The sequence below is a fragment of the Arachis ipaensis genome, chromosome B3, assembly GCF_059453495.1.
Source record: "Arachis ipaensis isolate K30076 ecotype BB chromosome B3, ASM5945349v1, whole genome shotgun sequence".
NCBI classification, from domain to species: Eukaryota; Viridiplantae; Streptophyta; class Magnoliopsida; order Fabales; family Fabaceae; genus Arachis; species Arachis ipaensis.
Window position 1 is genome coordinate 61958781 of NC_142438.1, and position 26410 is coordinate 61985190.

Here is a 26410-nt window from a genome sequence, read left to right on the forward strand (position 1 = left end):
TGGTGTCAATTGCATTCTTTTAATTTTCTTAAAAATTTTTGAAAACTCATGCATTATGTTTTTCATGATCTTCAAGTTGTTCTTGATGATTTTCCTTATTTGATCTGTGCATTTTCTTGTTTTGTGTCTTTTGTTATTTTTCATATGCATTTTCGAATCATTAGTGTCTAAAGTTTAAAAATTTTTAAGTTTGGTGTCTTGCATGTTTTCCTTTTCTTAAAAATTTTCAAAAACATGTGCTTGATGTTCATCATAATCTTCAAAGTGTTCTTGGTGTTCATCTTGACATTCAAAGTGTTCTTGCATGTATTATTTGTTTTGATCTTAAATTTTTATGTCATGTGTCATTTTGTTATTTTTCTCTCTCCTTATTAAAAATTCAAAAATAAAAAATAATATCTTTCCCTTATTTTACTCATAAATTTGAAATTTTGGGTTGATTTAGTCAAAAGTTTTAAATTTTAGTTGTTTCTTGTTAGTCAAGTCAAAATTTCAATTTAAAAATTCTATCTTTTCAAATCTTTTTCAAAATCAAATCTTTTTCATTTCTCTTTCATGTTTTTCGAAAATTCTCCAAAATTAATTTTCAAAATCTTTTTCTTATTTTTATTTCATATTTTCGAATTTATTGCTCACATTTAATATTTTGAGTCAAATATTTCAAGTTGTTACTTGCCTATTAAGAAAGGTTCAATCTTAAAATTCTAGAATTATATATTTTAGTTTCTTGTTAGTCAAGTCATCAACTTTAATTTCAAAAATCAAATCTTTTTAATTTCCTTTTCAATCCTTTTCAAAATAAATTTCAATCATATTTTTTTCAAAATTCAATTTCAAAATCTTTTCTAACTTCTTATCTTTTCAAAAATTGATTTTCAAATCTTTTTCAATTAACTACTTTACTTGTTTGTTTTAATGTTAAAAAGTTTACTATTTCTTATCTTTTCCAAAACCACCTAACTACTTTTCTCTCTCATCATTTTTGAAAATCACTAAGCTCTTTTTCAAAATTCTTTTTTAATTAACTAATTGTTTTAAATTCTAATTTTATTTTATTTCTTTTCTTAAATTTCAAATTCTAACTTATAATTAAAATAAAAACAAAAATATTTTTCTTTTCTTATAATTAATATTCGAATTCTCTCCCTCTTTCATCTCTTTTTATTTATTTTATTTAATTACTAACACTTCTCTTCTTCTTAAAATTCAAACCCCCTCCCTCTCTCTGTGTTCGAATTCTTCTCATTCTCTCTCTACCTCATTTTTCTATTCTTCCACTCTTCTACTCACATAAAGGAATCTCTATATTGTGACATAGAGGATTTCTCTTCTTTTCTGTTCTCTTCTTTTTCATATGAGCAGGAACAATGATAAGGACATTCTTGTTGAAGCTAATCCTAAACCTGAAAGGACTCTGAAAAGGAAGCTAAGAGAAGCTAAAGCACAACACTCTGGAGAGGACCTTACAGAAATTTTCGAAAAAGAAGAAGACATGGCAACCGAAAACAACAACAATGGTGGAGATGCAAGGAAGATGCTTGGTGACTTTACTGCACCAACTTCTGACTTCTATGGAAGAAGCATCTTAATTCCTGTAATTGGAGCAAACAATTTTGAGCTTAAGCCTCAATTAGTTTCTCTAATACAACAGAATTGCAAGTTTCATGGACTTCCATTGGAAGATCCTCATCAGTTTTTAGCTGAATTCTTGCAAATCTATGACATTGTTAAGACCAATGGGGTTAATCCTGAGGTCTACAGACTTATGCTTTTCCCTTTTGCTGTAAGAGACAGAGCTAGGACATGGTTGGACTCACAACCTAAAGAAATCCTGAACTCTTGGGGAAAGTTGGTCAATGCTTTCTTGGCCAAGTTCTTTCCACCTCAAAAGTTGAGCAAGCTTAGAGTGGAAGTCCAAACCTTCAGACAGAAGGAAGGTGAATCCCTCTATGAAGCTTGGGAAAGATACAAGCAATTGATCAGAAGGTGTCCTTCTGACATGCTTTCAGAATGGAGCATCTTATGTATATTCTATGATGGTCTGTCTGAATTGTCCAAGATGTCATTTGTCCACTCTGCTGGTGGATCTCTTCATCTAAAGAAAATGCCTACAGAAGCCCAGGAACTCATTAAGATGGTTGCAAATAACCAGTTCATGTATACTTCTGAAAGAAATCCTCTGAATAATGGGATGACTCAGAAGAAAGGAGTTCTTGAGATTGATACTCTGAAAACCATATTGGCTCAAAATAAAATATTGACTCAGCAAGTCAACATGATTTCTTAGAATCTGATTGGAATGCAAGCTGCATCCGGCAGTACTAAAGAAGCTTCATCCGAAGGAGAAGCTTATGACCCTGAGAATCCTGGAATGGAAGAGGTGAATTACATGGGAGAATCCTATGGAAACACCTATAACCCTTCATGGAGAAATCATCCAAATTTCTCATGGAAGGATCAGTAGAAGCCTAATCAAGGCTTCAATAATAATAATGGTGGGAGAAATAGGTTTGGCAATAGCAAGCCTTTTCTATCATCTTCTCAGCAACAGATAGAGAATTCTAAGCAGAGTCTCTCAGACTTAGCAACCATAGTCTTTGATCTATCTAAGACCACTCTCAGTTTCATGACTGAAACAAGGTCCTCCATTAGAAATTTGGAGGCACAAGTGGGTCAGCTGAGTAAAAGAGTTACTGAACTCCCTCCTAGTACTCTCCCAAGCAATACCGAAGAGAATCCAAAGAGAGAGTGCAAGGCCATCAATATACCCAACATGGCCGAACCTGTAGAGGAGGGAAAGGCAGTGATTTCCAGTGAGGAAGACCTCAATGGACGTCCACTGACCACTAAGGAGTTTCCTAATGAGGAACCAAAGGAATCTGAGGCTCATACAGAGACCATAGAGATTCCACTGAACTTATTGTGGCCATTCATGAGCTCTGATGAGTATTCTTCCTCTGAAGAGGATGATGATATTGTTGAAGGGCAAGTTGCTCAGTATCTAGGAGTAATCATGAAGCTGAATGCCAAGTTATTTGGTAATGAGACTTGGAAGGATGAACCTCCACTGCTCATCAATGAACTGAATGCTTTGGTTCAACTAAAATTACCTCAGAAGAAACCAGATCCCGGAAAGTTCTTAATACCTTGTACCATAGGCACCACGACCTTTGAAAAGGCTCTATGTGACCTGGGGTCAGGAATAAACCTCATGCCACTCTCGGTAATGGAAAAACTAGGGATCTTTGTGGTACAAGCTGTAAGAATCTCACTAGATATGGCAGACAGATCAATGAAACAGGCTTATGGACTTGTAGAGGATGTCTTAGTGAAGGTTGAAGGCCTGTACATCCCTGCTGATTTCATAATCCTAGACACTGAGAAGGATGAGGATGAATCTATTATCCTTGGAAGACTCTTCCTAGCCATAGCAAAAGTTGTGATTGATGTGGATAGAGGAGAGTTGGTCCTTCAAGTGAATAAGGACTACCTTGTGTTTAAGGCTCAAGGATCTTCTTCTGTAACCATGGAGAGGAAGCATGAAAAGCTTCTCTCAATACAGAGTCAAACAGAGCTCCCTCACTCAACCTCTAAGTTTAGTGTTGGGAGGCCACCATTAAGCTCTGAGTCTCTGTGAAGCTCTCTAAGAGCTCACTGTCAAGCTATTGACATTAAAGAAGCGCTTATTGGGAGGCAACCTAATGTTATTTAATTATATTTATTTTGTTCTCCATTGTCATGTTATGTTTTCTTTACGTAGATGATCATGTGAAGACATAAAAATAGCTGCAGAATTAAAGCAGAATAAAAAATAGCATCAAAAACAGCACACCCTGGAGGACAAGCTTACTGGCGTTTAAACGCTAGCAAGGAAAGCAGAATGGGCATTTAACGCCCAGTCTTGCAGCATTCTGGGTGTTAAACACTAGAATTGGCAGCCAGACTGGCGTTAAACGCCAGAAAAAGGTGTCTGGTGTCTGGCTGGCGTTAAATGCCAGAATTGGCAGACAGACTGGCGTTTAACACCAGAAAAGGGTGTCTGATGGGCGTTAAATGCCAGAAAGGGGGCATCAGCCCGTCGTTTTACACCAGAAAAGGTAGCAGAGCTAGCGTTAAATGCCAGAATTGGCACACAAAGGGTGTTTAAATGCCATAATGGTACAGGGACTCGAATTTCTTGACACCTCAGGATTTGTGGACCCCACAGGATCCCCACCTATCCCACCTCTTCTTCTCTCCTCTTCACATCTTTCCATAACACTCTTCTCCAAACACCATTCACCTATCAAATCCTACCCTCCTCCCCATAATCTCTTCACCACTCACATCCATCCATCATAAAACCCCACCTACCTCACCATTCAAATTCAAACCATTTCCCTCCCAAACCCAACCCCTCATACACGAATTCCCTCTCTCTCTTACCCTATAAATACCCCTCCTTACCACCTTTATTTTCACACATCTTACACACTTAAACCCCCTTGGCCGAATCCACTCCTCCCCCTATCTCCTCCATTTCTTCCTCTTCTCCTTATTTCTCTCTTCTTTTGCTCGAGGATGAGCAAAACTTTTAAGTTTGGTGTGGAAAAAGCTCTGCTTTTTTTTCCACAACCATTAATGGCACCTAAGGCCAGAGAAACCTCTAGAAAGAGGAAAGGGAAGGCAATTACTTCCACCTCTGAGTCATGGGAGATGGAGAGATTCATCTCAAAAGTGCATCAAGACCACTTTTATGAAGTTGTGCCCAAGAAAAAGGTGATCCCCGAGGTCCCCTTCATGCTCAAAAAGAGTGAATATCCAGAGATCCGACGTGGGATTCGAAGAAGAGGTTGGAAACTCTCACCAACCCCATCCAACAAGTCAGAATCTTAATGGTTCAAGAGTTCTATGCTAATGCATGGATCACTAAGAACCATGATCACAGTGTGAACCCGAACCCAAAGAATTGGCTCACAATGGTTCGGGGAAAATACCTGGATTTCAGTCCAGAAACTGTAAGGTTGGCATTCAACTTGCCAATAATGAGAGAAGATCCTCATCCTTTCACTAGAAGAGTCAACTTTGATCAAAGGTTAGACCAAGTTCTAATAGACATCTGTGTGGAAGGAGCTCAATAGAAGAGAGACTCAAGAGGCAAGCCGGTTCAATTGAGAAGGCCTGACCTCAAACCCGTGGCTAGGGGATAGCTGGAGTTCATAAAATGCTCTATCATTCCTACTAGCAACCGGTCTGAAGTTACTGTAGACCGGGCTATCATGATCCATAGTATCATGATTGGAGAGAAAGTAGAAGTTCATGAGATCATATCTCTAGAACTATACAAGGTGGCTAACAAGCCTTCCACTTTGGCAAGGTTAGCCTTTCCTCATCTCATCTGTCACCTATGCAATTTAGCTGGAGTTGTCATAGAGGAAGACATCCTTATTGAAGAGGACTAGCCCATTACTAAAAAGAGGATGGAGCAAACAAGAGAGCTCACTTATGGACGTCAACAAGAGCATGAAGAAATTTCTCATCATGAATTCCCTGAAATGCCTCAAGGGATGCACTTTCCTCCACATAACTATTGGGAGCAACTCAACACCTCTTTAGGAGAATTGAGTTCTAACATGGAGCAACTAAGAGTGGAGCACCAAGAGCACTCCATCATCCTTCATGAAATAAGAGAGGACCAAAAGTCCATGAGAGAGGAGCAACAAAGGCAAGGAAGAGACATAGAGGAGCTCAAGCACTCCATAGGATCTTCAAGAAGAAGAACTAGCCGCCCTCACTAAGGTGGACCCGTTCTTTAATTTCCTTGTTCTTATTTTTCTTTTTTCGATTTCTATGCTTTATGTTTTATCTATGTTTGTGTCTTTATTACATGATCATTAGTGTCTAGTGTCTATGTCTTAAAGTTATGAATGTCCTATGAATCCTTCACCTTTCTTAAATGAAAAATGTTTTCTGAAAATGAAAAAGAAGTACATGAATTTTGAATTATATCTTGAAAATAATCTAATTATTTTGATGTGGTGGCAATACTTTTTGTTTTCTGAATGAATGCTTGAACAGTGCATATTTTTTATATTGTTGTTTATGAATGTTAAAATTGTTGGCTCTTGAAAGAATAATGAAAAACGAGAAATGTTATTGATGATCTGAAAAATCAAAAACGGATTCTTGAAGCAAGAAAAAGCAGTGAAAAACACAAAGCTTGCGAAAAAAATGGCGAAAAAAAATAAAATAAAGTAAAAGAAAGAAAAAAGAAAAAGCAAGCAGAAAAAGCTAATAGCCCTTTAAACCAAAAGGCAAGGGTAAAAAGGATCCAAGGCTTTGAGCATTAATGGATAGGATGGCCCAAAGGAATAAAATCATGGCCTAAGCGGCTAAATCAAGCTGTCCCTAACCATGTGCTTGTGGCGTGAAGGTGTGGTGCACAAATTGTGAATCACACTTTTCACAACTCGTACCACTAACCAGCAAGTGCACTGGGTCGTCCAAGTAATACCTTACGTGAGTAAGGGTCGAATCCCACGGAGATTGTTGGTTTGAAGCAATCTATGGTTATCCTGTAAATCTTAGTTAGGAAGTCAATTATGTTTATCAGTTGAATTACAAATAAACAAGAGAGCATGGATTAAAGGTTACTTGTTTGTAGTAATGGAGAATATGTTGGAGTTTTGGAGATGCTTTGTCTTCTGAATCTCTGCTTTCCTCTGTCTTCTTGTTCACGCACGCACGTCCTCCTATGGCAAGCTGTGTGTTGGTGGATCACCGTTGTCAATGGCTACCTTCCATCCTTCCAGTGAAAACTACGCTCACGCGCTCTGTCAAAGCACGGCTAATCACCGGTTGGTTCTCGATCCGGTTGGAATAGGATTTACTATCCTTTTGCGTCTGTCACCAACGCCCAGCCTTCAGGAGTTTGAAGCTCATCACAGTCATTCAATCCTTGAATCCTACTCGGAATACCACAGACAAGGTTTAGACTTTCCGGATTCTCATGAATGCCGCCATCAGTTCTAGCTTATACCACGGAGATTCTGATTAAGGAATCTAAGAGATACTCATTCAATCGGATATAGAACGGAGGTGGTTGTCAGGCACATGTTCATGGTTTGAGGAAGGTGATGAATGTCACGGATCATCACCTTCATCACAGTTAAGCGCGAATGAACATCTTAGATAGGAACAAGCGTGTTTGAATGGAAAACAGAAATACTTGCATTAATTCATCGAGACACAGCAGAGCTCCTCACCCCCAACAATGGGGTTTAGAGACTCATGCCGTCAGAGAATACAAAGTTTTGATCTAAAATGTCATGAGGTCCAAAATAAGTCTCTAAAAGTTGTTTAAATACTAAACTAGTAGCCTAGGTTTACAAAAAATGAGTAAACTATGATGGATGATGCAGAGATCCACTTCTGGGGCCCACTTGGTGTGTTGGGCTGAGACTTAAGTAATTCACGTGCAGAGGCCATTTGTGGAGTTGAACGCCAGTTTTTATGCCATTTTGGGCGTTCAACTCCAGCTTTTGATCCTTTTCTGGCGCTGGACGCCAGAATTGGGCAGAGGACCGGCGTTGAACGCCAGTTTACGTTGTCTATTCTTGTGCAAAGTATGGACTATTATATATTTCTGGAAAGCCGTGGATGTCGACTTTCCAACGCAATTGGAAGCATGCCATTTCGAGTTCTGTAGCTCCAGAAAATCCACTTTGAGTGCAGGGAGGTCAGAATCCAACAGCATCAGCAGTCCTTTTTCAGCCTGAATCAGATTTTTGCTCAGCTCCTTCAATTTCAGTCAGAAAAATACCTGAAATTACAGAAAAACACACAACTCATAGTAAAGTCCAGAAATATGAATTTTTCCTAAAAACTAATGAAAATAGACTAAAAACTAACTAGAACATACTCAAAACTATATGAAATTAACCCCAAAAAGCGTATAAAATATCCGCTCATCACAACACCAAACTTAAACTGTTGCTTGTCCTCAAGCAACTAGACAAATAAAATAGAAGACTAATAGGTTGAGAAGCAATAATATCTCAGAGTTTTTGATTGAAGCTCAGATTCTAATTAGATGAGCGGGACTAGTAGCTTTTTGCTTCTGAACAGTTTTGGCATCTCACTTTATCCATTGAAGCTCAGAGTGATTGGCATCTATAGGAACTCAGAATTCAGATAGTGTTATTGATTCTCTTAGTTCAGCGTGATGATTCTTGAACACAGCTTCTTTATGAGTCTTGGCCGTGGCCCTAAGCACTTTGTTTTCCAGTATTACCACCGGATACATAAATGCCACAGACACATAATTGGGTGAACCTTTTCAGATTGTGACTCAGCTTTGCTCAAGTCCCCAGTTAGAGGTGTCCAGGGTTCTTAAGCACACTCTTCTTTTTGCTGGGACCTTGACTTTAACCGCTCAGTCTCAAGTTTTCACTTGACACCTTCACGCCACAAGCACATGGTTAGGGACAGCTTGGTTTAGCCGCTTAGGCCAGGATTTTATTCCTTCGTGGCCCTCCTATCCACTGATGCTCAAAGCCTTGGGATCCTTTTCATTACCCTTGCCTTTTGGTTTTAAGGGCTATTGGCTCTTTCTGCTTGCTTTTTCTTTTTCTTTCTATATTTTTTTCGCTTTTTTTTTTCTGCAAGCTTTGTTCTTTGCTGCTTTTTCTTGCTTCAAGAATCATTTTTATGATTTTTCAGATTATCAATAACATGTCTCATGTTCATCATTCTTTCAAGAGCCAACATATTTAACAGTCTTAAGCAACAAATTCAAAAGACATATGCACTGTTCAAGCATTCATTCAGAAGACAGAAAGCATTGCCACCACATTTAACTAATTAGAATTTCTCTTATTAAAACTCAAAATTTTATTGCCTCTTATTCAAAAGATCTACTACTTTATTCATGTTTGCTGATGATGAGAAAAATAAACTATAGCTTAATTGGAGATAAAATCAAATAGATACTAATTACTACTATGTGACTCCTAAGGTAAACTTCTATAAGGACACTGTCACAGAGTTAAGGCGGAAATTGGAAATTAACAACCTTTATTCTGAGGGAACGGGGGTTCCTCTGATCATTGGGGTGCTTGGTCCTACAAGAGAAGACTTTTGGCGCTTCAATTCCCTTAAGTCACGCCCTTGCTCCTCTTGTTCTTTAAACATATAGGTCAGCATTTGACTGTGTTTCTTCTGTTCTTTTATTATTTGCTCCATAGCTTTCCGTATCTTGGTAACGGACATCTCAAGATACTCCCAGTATTCAGCTTGAGGGATCTCTGGGAGGAATTCCTGTGCTCTCTTCTTGATGGGATCCTCATGTGCTTGTTGTTTTTCCATTGATGCTTTGGTGATTGGCTTTTCAATTAGGATATACTCAGTTATTCCCATCCTTACTCCAGCGTCCTTGCAGAGTAGAGAAATCACGTTTGGATAAGCCAACCTGGCCTCTTTTGAATTTTTGTTAGCAATCTTGTAGAGTTCAGTTGAAATCAACTGATGAACCTCCACTTCCTTTCCCATCATGATGCAATGGATCATCACTGCTCTTTTAACTGTGACTTCAGAACGGTTGCTAGTAGGCAACAGAGAACGCCCAATGAAGTCCAGCCATCCTCTGGCGACTGGTTTGAGATCCTCTCTCTTGAGTTGATTTGGGACACCCTTTGTGTTGGTGGTCCACCTGGCTCCAGGGATACATATGTCCTCTAGAATCTTATCCAAGTCAATGTCTGCTCTCATCATCTTCCTGTTGAAGGAGTCTGGATCATCCTTTAGCTGAGGTAGCTTTAAGATCTCTCTGATCTTGTCAGGGGTGGTATGAACAATCTTCCCTCTGACCATGGTCCGAAATTCATAGAAGGCAGTTCCAGATAGTTTTTGCTTGTCAGTCTGCCACATATTAGCATAGAACTCCTGGACCATGTTCCGTCCCACTTTCATTTCAGGATTAGCTAGGACTTCCCAGTTCCTGATTCGAATTTGCTCCTGGATCTCCAGATATTCATCTTCTTTCAGATCGAATCTAACTTCCGGGATCACTGATCTCAGACCCATTACTTTAAGATAATGGTCTGAATGTTCTTTAGATAAGAACTTCCCTTGATTCCAAAGTGGTTTTGGAACGCTCTCTTTCTTGCCTCTTGGAGTGGGTTGTTTTCCTTTAGGAGCCATGATCTTAGTGATCTCGGATAAACACACCAAACTTAAACTGTTGCTTGTCCTCAAGCAAAAGAAAAGAAAGGAGAGGGATAGAAGGAGAGCTAGGTGCAATTGTTGATGAAGGAGGGGGGAGGCCGAACCCAAATTTAAAGGGATGGGGGGTGGGTTTTTTTGAGAATTTGGAAAAGATAAGATAAGAAGATTAAGTTGAAAAAGATAAGATAGAAGATATAGTTTAATTTTGAAAAGATATGATAGATTTTTGAAAAAGATAAATCTGAATTTTGAAAAAGATAATATGGAGATTTGAAAAAGATATGGATTAGTTGAAAAGATTTTTGAGTGAAAAAGATAGATTTGTTTTCAGAAAAGTTTTGAAAAGAGTTTGGATTGAATTTGGAAAGAGGGATTTTTAGAAATTAAGGATTTTAGAAATCAGGGTTCTTAACATGTTCATGTAAAAATCATGCATTGAAACATAAAATTTGAAATTAAAATGGAAATACGTGTGGAAAAATGAATTTGGCTCCTCCCTGCTGTCCTGGCGTTTGAACGCCCAAACACTGCCTGTTTTGGGCGTTCAGCACCCAAATGCTGCTCTCCTGGGCGTTCAACGCCCAGCTGCTGCCATTACTGGCGCTCAACGCCCAGTGGGTGCCCCTTTCTGGTGTTGAACGCCCAGCTGCTACCATCACTGGCGTTCAGCGCCCAGTGGATGCCCATTTTGGGCGTTGAACGCCCAAAATGCACTTTTACTGGCGTTTTCTTGCTAGTGAGATCTTTTTCTCTGTTTTGTGTGCCGAGGTCTTCTGTAAATGATTATTTACCTTGCTATCAATGAACTCTATATAAACAAATAAAAAATAAAAATAGAAATAGGGCAAAAATGCTTAGAGGATTGTTGCCCCATGGCTGGGTTGCCTCCCAACAACCGCTTCTTTATTGTCTTTAGCTGGACCTTGCTGAGCTTTTAATCTAGCTTCAGCCTTGAGCATTCTTGCTCAATGTTGCCTTCAAGATAATGCTTGATTCTCTGTCCATTGACAATGAACTTCTTATCAGAATCAATATCTTAAAGCTCCACATAACCATATGGTGACACACTTGAAATCACGTATGGTCCCCTCCATCAGGATTTCAGTTTCCCGGGGAATAGCCTGAGTCTAGAGTTAAACAACAGGACCTTCTGTCCTGGTTCAAAGATTCTAGATGACAGCTTTCTGTCATGCCACTTTTTTTATTTTTCTTTATAAAACTTGGCATTTTCGAAAGCTGTGAATCTGAATTCCTCTAGCTCATTTAGCTGGAGCAATCGTTTTTCTCCTGCTAATTTGGCATCAAAGTTTAGGAATCTGGTTGCCCAGTAGGCCTTATGTTCCAGTTCCACGGGCAGGTGACATGCCTTACCATACACGAGTTGGTATGGAAATATCCCTATGGGGGTCTTGAATGCTGTCCTGTAAGCCCACAGAGCATCATCCAGGCTCCGTGCCCAATCCTTTCTACGGGTATTTACTGTCCGTTCCAGGATTCTCTTTAATTCTCTGTTAGAGATTTCAGCTTGCCCATTGGTTTGTGGTTGATATGGAGTGGCCACCTTGTGGCGAATTCCATACAAAACCATGGCAGAGTAAAGCTGTTTATTGCAGAAGTGAGTGCCCCCATCACTGATTAGTACTCTAGGGACACCAAACCTGCTAAAGATATGTTTCTGGAGGAACTTCAGCACTGTTTTAGTATCATTGGTGGGTGTGGCAATAGCCTCAACCCATTTTGATACATAGTCAACTGCCACCAGAATATAAGTGTTTGAGTATGATGGTGGGAAAGGTCCCATGAAGTCAATTCCCCATACATCAAACAACTCAATTTCCAAGATTCCTTGTTGAGGCATGGCGTAACCATGAGGCAGGTTACCAGCTCTTTGGCAACTGTCACAATTACGTACAAACTCTCGGAAATCTTTATAGAGTGTGGGCCAATAGAAGCCACATTGGAGGACCTTGGTGGCTGTTTGCTCACCTCCGAAATGGCCTCCATATTGAGATCCGTGGTAATGCCACAGGATCCTCTGTGCTTCTTCTCTAGGCACACACCTACGGATAATTCCGTCTGTACATCTCTTAAAGAGATAAGGTTCATCCCACAAGTAGTACTTTGCATTAGTAATTAATTTCTTCTTTTGTATCCTGTTGTACTCCTTGGGTATGAACCTTGCAGCTTTATAGTTTGCAATATCGGCAAACCATGGTGCTTCCTGAATGGCGAATAAATGCTCATCAGGAAACGTCTCAGAGATCTCAAGAGAAGGGAGGGACGTCCCTTCCACTGGCTCTATCCGGGACAGATGATCAGCCACTTGGTTCTCTGTCCCTTTTCTGTCTCTTATTTCTATATCAAACTCTTGCAGAAGCAATACCCATCTGATGAGCCTGGGTTTTGAATCCTGCTTTGTGAGTAGATATTTAAGAGCAGCAAGGTCAGTATACACAATCACTTTTGATCCTACTAAGTATGATCTGAACTTGTCAATGGCGTAAACCACTGCAAGTAGTTCTTTTTCTGTGGTTGTGTAATTTTTCTGGGCATCATTTAGAACGCGACTGGCATAATAAATGACATGCAGAAGCTTGTCATGCCTCTGTCCCAATACTGCACCAATGGCATGATCACTGGCATCACACATTAGCTCAAATGGTAATGTCCAGTCTGGTGCAAAAATGACTGGTGCTGTGACCAGCTTAGCTTTCAGCATTTCAAACGCCTGCAGGCACTTTGTGTCAAACACAAATGGCGTGTCAGCAGCTAGCAGATTGCTTAGAGGTTTTGCGATTTTTGAAAAATCCTTTATAAACCTCCTATAGAATCCTGCATGCCCCAGAAAGCTTCTGATTGCCTTAACATTGGCAGGTGGTGGTAATTTTTCAATTACCTCTATTTTTGCTTGATCCACCTCTATTCCCTTGTTTGAGATTTTATGCCCAAGAACAATTCCTTCAGTCACCATGAAGTGACACTTTTCCCAGTTTAAAACTAGGTTGGTTTATTGGCATCTTTTCAGAACAAGTTTCAGGTGCTCAAGACAGGAGCTGAATGAGTCTCCATATACTGAGAAGTCATCCATGAAGACTTCCATAAAATTTTCCACCATGTCAGAGAAAATAGAGAGCATGCATCTCTGGAAGGTTGCAGGCGTATTACATAGCCCAAATGGCATCCTTCTATAAGCAAACACTCCGGATGGACATGTGAATGCTGTTTTCTCTTGATCCTGGGGATCTACTACAATCTGGTTATAACCTGAGTAGCCATCCAAAAAGCAGTAATAATCATGACCTGCTAGTCTTTCTAGCATCTGGTCTATGAATGGTAAAGGAAAATGATCCTTTCTGGTGGCTGTATTGAGCCTTCTGTAGTCAATACACATGCGCCACCCCGTAACTGTTCTTGTAGGAACCAGTTCATTTTTTTCATTATGAATCACTGTCATGCCTCCCTTTTTTGGGACGACTTGAACAGGGCTCACCCAGGGGCTATCAGAAATAGGATAAATAATCCCAGCCTTTAGTAACTTGGTGACCTCTTTCTGCACCACTTCCTTCATGGCTGGATTTAGCCGCCTCTGTGGTTGAACCACTGGTTTGGCATTATCCTCCAAGAGAATTTTGTGCATGCATCTAGCTGGGCTTATGCCCTTAAGGTCACCTATGGACCACCCAAGAGCTGTCTTGTGTGTCCTTAGCACTTGAATAAGTGCTTCCTCTTCCTGTGAATTTAAAGCAGAGCTTATGATCACTGGAAGAGTGTCACCTTCTCCCAGAAATGCATATTTCAAGGATGGTGGTAGTGGCTTGAGCTCGGGTTTAGGAGGTTTTTCCTCTTTCAGAAGAAAGTTCAGAGGCTCTTTCATGTCCCCTGAATCCTCCAAATCAGGCTGAACATCTTTAAAGATGTCTTCCAACTCTGATTCGAGACTCTCAGCCATGTTGATCTCTTCTACCAAAGAGTCAATAAGATCAACTTTCATGCAGTCTGTTGATGTGTCTGGATGCTGCATGGCTTTGACAGCGTTCAACTTGAACTCATCATCGTTGACTCTCAGGGTTATTTCCCCCTGTTGGACGTCAATGAGGGATCATCCAGTTGCTAGGAAGGGTCTTCCTAGAATGAGAGTAGCACTCTTGTGCTCCTCCATTTCCAGCACAACAAAGTCAGTGGGAAAGGCGAATGGCCCAACTCTGACAATCATGTCCTCAATCATGCCTGATGGGTATTTAGTGGAACCATCAGCAAGTTGGAGACATATCCGGGTTGGTTTAACTTCTTCAGTTAGGCCAAGCTTCCTGATAGTGGATGCAGGTATTAGGTTGATGCTTGCCCCAAGATCGCATAAAGCTGTCTTGGTGCAATTATCTTCTAATATGCATGGTATCAGAAAGCTCCCAGGGTCTTTAAGCTTTTCAGGAAAGCTCTTCAGAATGACTGCACTGCATTCTTCAGTGAGGAGAATTCTTTCTGTTTCTCTCCAATCCTTCTTATGACTCAAGATCTCTTTCATGAACTTGGCATAAGAAGGTATTTGCTCAAGTGCTTCTGCAAATGGAATCTTTATTTCAAGAGTCCTGAGGTAATCTGCAAAGCGAGAAAATTGCTTATCCTGCTCCTCTTTTCGGAGTTTTTGAGGATAAGGTATCTTGGCTTTATATTCTTCAACCTTAGTTGCTGCAGGTTTATTGCCTACAGAAGTGGTTGAAGAAGCCTTTTTAGAGGGGTTGTTATCAGCATTTGTGTGTGTCTGATCCCTCACTGGGCACTTGAGTGCATGAGTTAGAAGCTGGAGTGAAACTGGACGCCAGCTCCTTGTCTGCTCCTGGCGTCTGAACGCCAGAACTGTGCTCTTTCTGGGCGTTCAGCGCCAGATCCTGCCCATTTTGGGCGTTCAACGCCAGATCCTTGCCCATTTCTGGTGTTGAACGCCAGTCCTGCTGTATTTCTGGCGTTGAACGCCAGTTTTGGCCATGGTCTGGGCGTTCAGCGCCAGCCTTCCACCAATTTTCTGGCGTTTTAGCGCCAAAATTATTTTTCCCTAGGGTCTTACTGTCCTCAGGTGAATTTTGGGTGGTTTGCTCATTTCTTAGCTTTTTGCTGCCTTGAGGTGGGGTATTTAATGTTTTCCCACTTCTTAGTTGAACTGCTTGGCATTCCTCTGCTATTTGCTTTGACAGCTGCTGCTTTGTTTGCTTGAACTGTTCGTCCATATGTATATTAGCCATCCTTGTCTCTTGTAACCTATCTTTAAATTCGGCTAGCTGCTTTGTTAGAAAGTCCAATTGGTGATTGAATTCAGCAGCTTGTTTTACAAGACTGAGTTCAGCAGTTACTGTTTTAACCTCTTCATTCATGGAAGGGTTGCTGCTTAGGTACAGATGCTGATTCCTGGCAACTGTATCAATGAGCTCTTGAGCCTCTTCAATTGTCTTTCTCATTTGGATAGATCCACCAGCCGAGTAATCAAGAGACATCTGAGCTCCTTCTGCAAGCCCATAATAGAAGATGTCTAACTGAACCCACTCTGAAAACATTTCAGAGGGGCATTTTCGTAGCATCTCTCTGTATCTCTCCCAGGCATCATAAAGAGATTTATTATCTCCTTGTTTAAAGCCTTGGATGTCCATCCTTAGCTGTGTCATCCGTTTTGGGGGAAAGTACTGATTCAGGAATTTTTCTGTCAACTGTTTCCATGTATTTAACCACCTCTTAGCTTGATCTTTTACAGCAAATGGAAACAGTAATAGTCCGTAGACATTCTGATCTATTTCTTTATCATGTACTGTGTCAGCAATTTGTAAAAATTGTGCCAGAAACTCTGTAGGTTCTTCCTGTGGAAGACTGGAATACTGGCAGCTTTGCTGCACCATGATAATGAGCTGAGGATTCAACTCAAACCTACTGACTCCAATAGAGGGTATGCAGATACTACTCCCATATGAAGCAGTAGAGGGGTTTGAATATGACCCCAGAGTCCTCCTGGACTGTTCATTTCCACTTAGATCCATGATGGAGAAAGGGAGATGATGTAAAATAGGAAAAATATTTTTATTTATTTATTTATATATTTATTTCGAAAATGAAATAAATTAAAATAGAATAAATAAAAATTGAGTGAAGATTTTCGAAAAACTGAGGAAAGAGAAAGTGGTTAGGAAGTTTTGAAAAGGATATGATGATTTTGAAAAAAAAAAGTTTTAAATTTTGAAATAAAAAATCTGAATTTTAGAAATATATTTCGAAAATTTGTTTTTAAAAAAAAGAGAGAAAAGATATTTTTGATTTTTAAGAGGAAAGAGAAAAACAATAAGATAGCACAAGATTTAAAATTTTTAGATCTAATGCTCCCTATTTTCGAAAATTTTGGAGGGAAAACACCAAGGAACACCAAACTTAAAAATTTTAAGATCAAGTCACAAGGAAAACTCAAGAACACGAAGAAAGAACACCAAACTTAAAGTTTGGCACAGGATCTAATAGAGAAATTATTTTTGAAAACTATTTTTAAAAAGAAAATAAGGATTCTAAAATTTTAACACGACAATAATAAGAGACTCTAAACAAAAAAAAAAGAAATTTTTCCTAATCTAAGCAACAAAATAATCCGTCAGTTGTTCAAACACGAACAATCCCCGGCAACGGCGCCAAAAACTTGGTGCACAAATTGTGAATCACACTTTTCACAACTCGTACCACTAACCAGCAAGTGCACTGGGTCGTCCAAGTAATACCTTACGTGAGTAAGGGTCGAATCCCACGGAGATTGTTGGTTTGAAGCAATCTATGGTTATCCTGTAAATCTTAGTTAGGAAGTCAATTATGTTTATCAGTTGAATTACAAATAAACAAGAGAGCATGGATTAAAGGTTACTTGTTTGCAGTAATGGAGAATATGTTGGAGTTTTGGAGATGCTTTGTCTTCTGAATCTCTGCTTTCCTCTGTCTTGTTGTTCACGCACGCACGTCCTCCTATGGCAAGCTGTGTGTTGGTGGATCACCGTTGTCAATGGCTACCTTCCATCCTTCCAGTGAAAACTACGCTCACGCGCTCTGTCACAGCACGGCTAATCACCGGTTGGTTCTCGATCCGGTTGGAATAGGATTTACTATCTTTTTGCGTCTGTCACCAACGCCCAGCCTTCAGGAGTTTGAAGCTCATCACAGTCATTCAATCCTTGAATCCTACTCGGAATACCACAGACAAGGTTTAGACTTTCCGGATTCTCATGAATGCCGCCATCAGTTCTAGCTTATACCACGGAGATTCTGATTAAAGAATCTAAGAGATACTCATTCAATCGGATATAGAACGGAGGTGGTTGTCAGGCTCATGTTCATGGTTTGAGGAAGGTGATGAATGTCACGGATCATCACCTTCATCACAGTTAAGCGCGAATGAACATCTTAGATAGGAACAAGCGTGTTTGAATGGAAAACAGAAATACTTGCATTAATTCATCGAGACACAGCAGAGCTCCTCACCCCCAACAATGGGGTTTAGAAACTCATGCCGTCAGAGAATACAAAGTTTTGATCTAAAATGTCATGAGGTCCAAAATAAGTCTCTAAAAGTTGTTTAAATACTAAACTAGTAGCCTAGGTTTACAAAAAATGAGTAAACTATGATGGATGATGCAGAGATCCACTTCTGGGGCCCACTTGGTGTGTGTTGGGCTGAGACTTAAGTAATTCAGGTGCAGAGGCCATTTGTGGAGTTGAACGCCAGTTTTTATGCCATTTTGGGCGTTCAACTCTAGCTTTTGATCCTTTTCTGGCGCTGGACGCCAAAATTGGGCAGAGGACTGGCGTTGAACGCCAGTTTACGTTGTCCATTCTTGTGCAAAGTATGGACTATTATATATTTCTGGAAAGCCCTAGATGTCGACTTTCCAACGCAATTGGAAGCATGCCATTTCGAGTTCTGTAGCTCCAGAAAATCCACTTTGAGTGCAGGGAGGTCAGAATCCAACAGCATCAGCAGTCCTTTTTCAGCCTGAATCAGATTTTTGCTCAGCTCCTTCAATTTCAGTCAGAAAAATACCTGAAATTACAGAAAAACACACAACTCATAGTAAAGTCCAGAAATATGAATTTTTCCTAAAAACTAATGAAAATAGACTAAAAACTAACTAGAACATACTCAAAACTATATGAAATTAACCCCAAAAAGCGTATAACATATCCGCTCATCAAGGTGTCAAGTGAAAAACTTGAGACTGAGCGGTTAAAGTCGTGGTCCAAAGTAAAAAGAGTGTGCTTAAGAGCTCTGGGCACCTCTAACTGGGGACTTTAGCAAAGCTAAGTTACAATCTGAAAAAGTTCACCCAGTTATGTGTCTGTGGCATTTATGTATCCGGTGGTAATACTGGAAAACAAAATGCTTAGGGTCACGGCCAAGACTCATAAAGTAGCTGTGTTCAAGAATCAACATACTAAACTAGGAGAATCAATAACACTATCTGAATTCTGAGTTCCTATGGATGCCAATCATTCTGAACTTCAAAGGATAAAGTGAGATGCCAAAACTATTCAGAAGCAAAAAGCCACTAGCCCCGCTCATCTAATTGTAACTGAGATTCATTGATATTTGAGATTTATTGTATTTTATCTTCTTTTTTATCCTATTTTGATTTTAGTTGCTTGGGGACAAGCAACAATTTAAGTTTGGTGTTGTGATGAGCGGATAATTTATACCCTTTTTGGCATTGTTTTTACATAGTTTTTAGTATGTTTTAGCTACTTTTTATTATATTTTTATTAGTTTTTATTCAAAAATTATATTTCTGGACTTTACTATGAATTTGTGTGTTTTTCTGTGATTTTAGGTATTTTCTGGCTGAAATTGAGGGACCTGAGCAAAAATTTGATTCAGAGGCTGAAAAAGGACTGCAGATGTTGTTAGATCTGACCCTTCTCCAGTCGAAGTGGATTTTCTGGGGCGACAGAAGCCCAATTGGCACGATCTCAATTGCATTGGAAAGTAGACATCTTGGGCTTTCCAGAAATATCTAATAGTCTATACTTTGCCTGGAATTTGATAGCCCAAACTGGCGTTCAAAGCCAGACAACAACTTTCTGGTGTAAAACGCCCAAACTGGCACCAGAACTGGAGTTAAATGCCCAAACTGGCACCCAAGCTGGCGTTTAACTCCAAGAACAGCCTATGCACGTGAAAGCTTCAATGCTCAGCCCAAGCACACACCAAGTGGGTCTCGGAAGTGGATTTTTGCATCATCTGCACTTAGTTACTCATTTTCTGTAAACCTAGGTTACTAGTTTAGTATGAAAACTACTTTTAGAGATTTATTTTATATCTTTTGATCATCTAATGTAACTTTTAAATCTTGGAACCTCCTTTGGAGGCTGGCTTCACGGCCATGCCTAGACTATTTTCACTTATGTATTTTTTACGGTGGAGTTTCTACACCTCATAGATTAAGGTGTGGAGCTCTACTGTTCTTCATGAATTAATGCAAGTACTATTGTTTTTCCTTCAATTCACGCCTACTTCTTCTCCAAGATATACTCTTGTACTTAATTTAGTTAAGTCAGAATGAAGGGGTGACCCGTGACAATCACCCACTATCTTCGTTACTCGCTTAGCCAAGACCCGTGTGCCTGACAACCACAAGCGGTCTACATGATGTTCAACGTAGTCCTTGGACGACAGCCAGAGTATATTCTCTTGGGTTTCTAATCAACGATTCACATCGTCTCTCCTGACAACATAGCATCTGAATCTGAGATTAGAACCTTCGTGGTATAGGCTAGAACCATTGGCAGCATTCCTGAGATCCGAAAAGTCTAAACCTTGTCTGTGGTATTCCGAGTAGGATCTGGGAAGGGATGACTGTGATGAGCTTCAAACCTGTGAATGTTGGGCACAGTGACAGTGTGCAAAAGGATAGAGAGATCCTATTCCGACGCTAACGGGAACCAACAGATGATTAGCCGTGCGGTAGCTGTACATGGTATTTCTCTTCCGAGATGAGAAATCTGACAGTTGATTAGCCGTACAGAGATCGTACCTGGTATTTTTCATCCGAGAGGATCATACATCTTGCCATGGAAGGGAGCACGCATGATTGGAAGAAGGCAATAGGAAAGCAGAGGTTCAGAAGTAACAAAGCATCTCCAAACGCTTATTTGAAATTCCCACCAATGAATTACATAAGTATCTTTATCTTATTTTATGTTTTATTTATCTTTTAATTATCAAAACCTTATAACCAATTGAATCTGCCTGACTAAGATTTACAAGATGACCATAGCTTGCTTCAAGCCGACAATCTCCATGGGATCGACCCTTACTTACGTAAGATATTACTTGGATGACCCAGTGTACTTGCTGGTTAGTTGTGCAGAGTTGTGAAAAGTGTGAATCACAATTTCGTCCACCAATGAGCCACACTCATCGCAAACACTCTCTTATACTACAACAACCCACACCCTCCCCTATACGAATATCAAGTCCAAGGATATGAGAGATACCCCATACCCAACCCTCAACCACCAAACCCTCAAGCACCACCCTATACACCTCCACGGAACCAAAATGTCTATACACCTTGTTACCAACCATATGAACCATACCCTTATACACCACCTCAATACCCTCATCCACATGACACACCTCCCACATATACAACCTTCCTCCCAACTTTTGAACATTCTCTTCCACCTCAATATGAAGTTTTCTAACCCTTGCCCCAAGAACAACAAGACCTTCAAGCATTCTTTCAAGAGCAAGAAGGGTTCCGAAGGACACAATGGGAGTTCGTTGCTACCATAGCCGAAGTGGTGAACCGCTTGGCCTCACTACACTCAACCATTCAAGACATCCCCCTTGAAGAAGGTGGAGGAGCAACAAAGGAGTGTAGTGAGGAGGAGAACATAGAGCCTCAAGGGAAAGAAGAAAAGCTAGAACAAGAGTTGCAACATGAGGAAGAAGGTAGGGTAGTGAACCGGAAGAGGTAAATGGAGAGTTAAGGGAGTTTGATCAAGAAGTGGATTGCATCATCAATGATTTTTTGTCTACCTTGGTCAACCCCCTCAATGATCTTGAGGAGCCTCCCACTCTTGAGTTTGAGAGGGATATGGGAGAGCTTGAAAAGGGTGGTGAGGAAGAGGTGATCATCCAAGAAGTGGAGGCATACATGCAAGAGCTTAATAGGATAACTCCAACCCAAGGACAAATTGAGTGGGTGACAATTTCTTCAATGAGCTTCATAGGCCCACATCAATTTGCTCTCTTGAAAACGGATTATCAACTCAAGGTGCTTCTTGGAGTGTTAAATAGTGAAGGATTGGATGTTGGTTGGCAATGGAGTTCAAGGAACAAGTGGTGCAAGGTCCAATTTGGAGGAGTCTAACATTCAAGTGGGTGCTTGGAGAGGTTGTTCATCCAAGGAGACAAGTGAAGGTCAACAAGAGGATGATAGAGAAACCAAAGTGTAGGATCCGGGCATACAACTCTACAACAATCAATTATGGACCCCAATCGTTTGCTTGAGGATGCTTTGGAGCTTAATGAACTTCGTTTGGGATCCCGGAGGATTCTTGAAGAACAAACATGGGTGGCAACTCAAGGATGAGTGGAAGCATAAGCCACCATGACACTAGCTTCACTCAAAAGTCCAACTTGAGGACTTAAAACCAAAGTGCTAGGTGGGAGACACCCCACCATGGTAATATCCTTCTAACTTTCTCTCTTTTAGCTTTTATTTCATGAATAAATTGGTTATGTTGGTGGGTTGGTTAGTTTATTTTTGATGTTTGTTAGTTAATTTTGGGTGAAATAATGTGTTTGTGGAGTTTTATGATGTTTTGGGGCTTGAAAACCTATTTTGGACATCAAGTTTAGTGCCTTAGAGCCAAAATTTTCGTTGCAGGAATAGAGTCCTATGCGTCCACACAGACCCGTGCGTGCACACCGCTCCCCTGTTTTCCAGTTCCTGTGCGTCCGCTAGCAATGTGCGCCCGCACGCACCTAAAAACTCTATCTGTCCGCAGCACGCGCATGGCTTGTGTGTGTGCACACCACCATCTTTTTTCCTTCTGTGCGACCGCACACCATGCCTGCGGCCGCACACGTCATCTTTCTTACAAAAAAAAACCTCACGTGCGAGCGCACGCACCTTGTGCGCCCGCGCAGCGTGAACAAACTCCTCTGGTTGCAGCGGCCGCACCTCTTGTGCGATCGAACGCCCCCACCTTTCTCTTCTATGCGCGCGCACACCTTCTTCTGCGCCCGCACAGGACGCGTTACAAGTTCTGCTCTCAGTGCTCACACGCTGCGGTGCGCACGCATACCCCCTCTCTTCGTCCCGTGCGTCCGCACAGGTCTTTTCTCTATTCTCTATTTCTTTCTTTCTTTTATTTTTTATTTCTTCTTTCTTCTCTTCTCTTCTCCGGCGAAGCCCCGTCGCGGTGAGCCTCGCAGTGGCTATTACAAGTGCCACTGTTCCCTATCTTTTTCTTTTCCATACTTTAACTTCTCACTTTTCTTGTTTTAATCTTATTTGTTATGTTTAGTTGCTTGCTCTCTATTTTCTTTATTTGACTTTGGTAATTTAGCTTAGATTTGTTTAATTGTCTATTTGTTACATGCAAGTGTTCAACTTTTAACTTATGGGTTGTTGATGCTTGAAATTTTGACTTGAATTGATGAATATGTGCACTGTACTCCATGTGTTTGACATAATGCCTGAATGAACTTTTTGTTTAATGCATGTGTTGTCGCGACCATGTGTGTTGAACTATATCCTTGTTTAGTATTCTAATTAAGAATCGTGCACCGTTGAATGGTTATAATTTCAACAATGTACTTGTTTAATGCTTTGAGTTGCTAGCACCAAATTGACTTAGAATTGAGTTTTTGTCTCTTATTTGGTGCAACTTTTAACAAGTACACATTGAATTTAGTGAATTGAATTGGATTGCTTGTTCATCATGATTTTTAAGTCAATATAATCAAATCACAAGGTATTTGCTCCTTATTAATGCTTTGCATTTGTTTGAGCTGACTTGACTTGATTCTTATCAAGACTTGTCACTTTTTGTAGCAAGCACCTTCCCATGTGATTAGTTGATTATTCTTAAGGATGAATAGGTAGTTCTCTTCATCATTGCATTAGTTATTGTTTGTTGTGCTATTTTGTATCAATCTTGATCTTTCACTTCACAACCTCAACATCCAATGGTCCTACATTCAATTCAATCTTATTATAGTTGCCTAAGTTTGCATGTGCTTAAATATTGCTTATCTCTTACTTGCATCTTAGGCCATTTAATTGAGGAACTCATTCTTACTTTTTGATTGTGTGGATGCCACTTTAACCGGCCGTTGTGTGTATTCCAAACCACTATGTACACTTCCTCAATTAGATGCTTATTTGCTCCCTCCCTTACCCTTTTATGTTACTTCCCCTATGATTCTAATTATACCTACTCTATTCTTTTTTAGGATGAGATGTCAAGGCAAGGAGCCATGAAAGGAGGAGGACACTGAAGGAGCCATGAGCGGATAATTTATACGCTTTTTGGCATTGTTTTTACATAGTTTTCAGTATAATTTAGTTAGTTTTTAGTATATTTTTATTAGTTTTTAAATAAAAATCACATTTCTGGACTTTACTATGAGTTTGTGTGTTTTTCTGTGATTTTAGGTATTTTCTGGCTGAAATTAAGGGACTTGAGCAAAAATCAGATTCAGAGGTTGAAGAAAGACTGCAGATGCTGTTGGATTCTGACCTCCCTGCACTCAAAGTGGATTTTTTGGAGCTACAGAACTCCAAATGGTGCGCTCTCAATTGTGTTGGAAAGTAGACATCCAGGGCTTTCTAGCACTATATAATAGTCCATACTTTGCCCAAGTTTAGATGACGCAAACTGGCATTCAACGCCAGTTCCATGCTGAATTCTGGAGTTAAATGCTAGAAACAGGTTGCAAAGTGGAGTTAAACACCAGGAACAGGTTACAAACTGGCGTTCAACTCCGAGAGAAGCCTCTACACGTGTAAAGCTCAATGCTCAGCCCAAGCACACACCAAGTGGGCCCCGGAAGTGGATTTCTGCATCAATTACCAATTTCTATAAACCCTAGTAACTAGTTTAGTATAAATAGGACTTTTTACTATGTATTTATATCTTTGGATCATCTTTGGATTATCTTTTGATCCTTTGATCATGTTAAGGGGGCTGGCCTCTCGGCCATGCCTGGACCTTCATCACTTATGTATTTTCAACGGTAGAGTTTCTACACACCATAGATTAAGGTGTGGAGCTCTACTGTTCCTCATGAATTAATACAAAGTACTATTGTTTTTCTATTTAATTCAAGCTTATTCCGATTCTAAGATATTCATTCGCACCTCAATATGAATGTGATGATCGTGACAGTCATCATCATTCCCAACCTATGAACGCGTGCCTGACAACCACTTCCGTTCTACCTTAGATTGAATGAGAATCTCTGGGATTCCTTAATCAGAATCTTTGTGGTATAAGTTAGAATCCATGGACTGCCATTCTTGAGATCCGGAAAGTCTAAACCTTGTCTGTGGTATTCCGAGTAGGATCTGGGAAGGGATGGTTGTGACGAGCTTCAAACTCGCGAGTGCTGGGCGTAGTGACAGAGGCAAAAGGATCAATGGATCCTATTCCAGTATGATCGAGAACCGACAGATGATTAGCCATGCAGTGACAGCGCATTGGACCATTTTCACTGAGAGGACAGGATGTAGCCATTGACAACGGTGATGCCTAACATACAGCTTGCCATAGAAAGGAATATGAATGATTGGATGAAGACAACAGGAAAGCAAAGATTCAGGAGGAACGAAAGCATCTTCATACGCTTATCTGAAATTCTCACCAATGAATTACATAAGTATCTCTATCTTTAAATTTACGTGTTATTTATATTTTAATTATTAAATCTCCATAACCATATGAATCTGCCTGACTGAGATTTGCAAGATGACCATAGCTTACTTCAATCCGACAATCTCCGTGGGATCGACCCTTACTCACGTAAGGTTTATTACTTGGACGACCCAGTGCACTTGCTGGTTAGTTGTGCGAAGTTGTGACAAAGAACTAAGATTATGAACGTGTGTATTGAGTTTTTAGCGCCGTTACCGAGGGATGGAACCGTCACGATTTCTGCGCACCAAGTTTTTGGCGCCGTTGCCGGGGATTGTTCGAGTTTGGACAACTGACGGTTCATCTTGTTGCTCAGATTAGGTAATTTTATTTTATTTTTAAGCTTTTTATTTCTTATTTTCGAAAATAATACAAAAAAAAAATTCTTTTTCATTTTTCCCAAAATAATTTTCGAAAAAACAAAAAATTTTTTTACAAAATCATAAAATCAAAAATAATTTGATGTTTCTTGTTTGAGTCTAATGTCTAATTGTAAGTTTGGTGTCAATTGCATGCTTTTAACTTTTCTTAAATTTTAGAAGAACACATGCATTGAGTTTCTTTCTTGTTCTTCATGATCTTCAAGTTATTCTTAACAAGTCTTCTTGTTTGATCTTCATATTTTCTTGTTTTGTGTCTTTTGTTATTTTTCATATGCATTTTTGCATTCATAGTGTCTAAACATGAAAAATCTCTAAGTTTGGTATCTTGCATGTTTTTCGTTTCTTAAAAAAATTTTCAAAAATAAGTTCTTGGTGTTCATCTTGACATTCAAAGTGTTCTTGGTGTTCATCTTGACATTCATAGTGTTCTTGCATGCATCATGTGTTTTGATTCATAATCTTCATGTTTTGCGTCTTTTTGTTGTTTTTCTCTTTCATCATTAAAAATTCAAAAATAAAAAAATATCTTTCCCTTTTTCTTCTCATCAAATTCAAAATTTGAGTTGACTTTTTCAAAAATTTTTTAAAATCTTGTCATTTCTTATGAGTCAAATCAAATTTTCAATTTAAAAATCCTATCTTTTTCAAAAAATCAAATCTTTTTCATTTTTCTTTTATGATTTTCGAAAACTTCAAATTGATTTTCAAAATCTTTTTCTTTCATATTTTCAAAAATTAATGCTAACAATTAATGTGATTGATTCAAAATTTTTAAGTTTGTTACTTGCCTAGTAAGAAAGGTTCAATCTTTAAACTCTAGACTCATCTTTTTAGTTTCTTGTTAGTCAAGTAATCAACTTTAATTTCAAAATCAAATCTTTTTAAAT

General features: G+C 39.6%; 1 non-coding gene across 1 annotated transcript; it reads right to left on the reverse strand.

Moving 5' to 3' along the window:
• Positions 1–1897: 1897 nt before the first annotated feature.
• On the reverse strand, positions 1898–2005 carry LOC148570848 (small nucleolar RNA R71). Its single transcript, XR_015908492.1, has one exon. It is a non-coding gene; the product is annotated as a small nucleolar RNA R71 (small nucleolar RNA).
• Between the last annotated feature and the right edge of the window lie 24405 nt (positions 2006–26410).